This window comes from Tupaia chinensis, unplaced genomic scaffold, assembly GCF_000334495.1.
Source record: "Tupaia chinensis unplaced genomic scaffold, TupChi_1.0 Scaffold000066_1, whole genome shotgun sequence".
Lineage (NCBI taxonomy): Eukaryota > Metazoa > Chordata > Mammalia > Scandentia > Tupaiidae > Tupaia > Tupaia belangeri.
In genome coordinates this window covers 807,425-808,553 of record NW_006159525.1, presented here as the reverse complement: position 1 = coordinate 808,553, position 1,129 = coordinate 807,425, and positions in this window count along the sequence as shown.

Here is a 1,129-nt window from a genome sequence, read left to right as displayed (position 1 = left end):
ATCTGGCAGGGGCGGAGCCTGTGGCTGCCACCACCTGGCACCACATCTCACAGAGCACTATGGCCATTGGCAGACCTTCCAGAGACCCAAACGGATCCCCTTGGCCTGCCAGGACCCTGCCAGCCACAGGGGACGTCAGCGAACAGTGGTGAGCATTCTACCAGGGACTGAATCAGCCCTGTCTCTGGGCCACAGTCTCGGGGAGACTCTAGTGAGGTGGGGGAGGCAGTGCAGCAGAGTGGTGCCCCCAGCTTCTCCATTGCACAAACGGCAGTGCAGCGTTACCCCTCCAGGGTCAGCAGTCAGTGAGCTTTGCCGGAGGCTTGGCAGGACCAACCATGGCCAGAGCTCTCCTCCTTCTGTGGCCCTGAGGTTTCCTATTGCCCACCAAAGACGCAGCTCCCTACTGTGCGTTCCCTCCTGGGTCTGATTGTGGCCAAATCCCCATGGGAAGGGTGGTGGAAGGGGTATTGAGGGCCTCACTGAGGGTTGTCACTAATTCCACCTTCTCAAAGTCTTCACATCACAAGAACATGCACACGCACGGTGACCTGGGCTGGAGGATCCGTCCCGAGACGGCTTGCTCATGAGGCCGTTGGCAGGAGGCCTCAGTGCCTTTCTACCTGGGCCTCTATGGCTGCCTGAGAGTCTCACAATATGGCAGCTAGCTTTCCTCAGAACCAGTGACCCGAGGGAGCGAGGAGGAAGCCGCGGTGTTTCTCAAGGTCTGCAAAGTCACACCTTACAATGTTTGTTACTTTCTGGTCACTGGAGCTGAGTCACCAGCTCGCACTCCGAGGATTCAGCTTTCACTAATTTCATCTGTTCAAAGTCTTCACATGGGGTGTAGAGTGTCCGTTGAAGGGACTATATATACAAGTGTATCCTCTATTTCACTAATACAGTGCATTACATTAATTTATTTTCCGATGTTCAACCAACCTTGCATTCCTGGGATAAATCCCACTTGATCATGGTCTTTGATTCCTTTAATACATTGTTGGATTTGTTTTAATTTGTCCTTTTCAAATTTCTTGAAGCGGTAGCTTAGGTTATTAATTTGAGGCTTTCCTTTTTCAGCATAGACACTTACAGCTGTAACTTTCCCTTTAAGCCCTGCTTTCGTTGT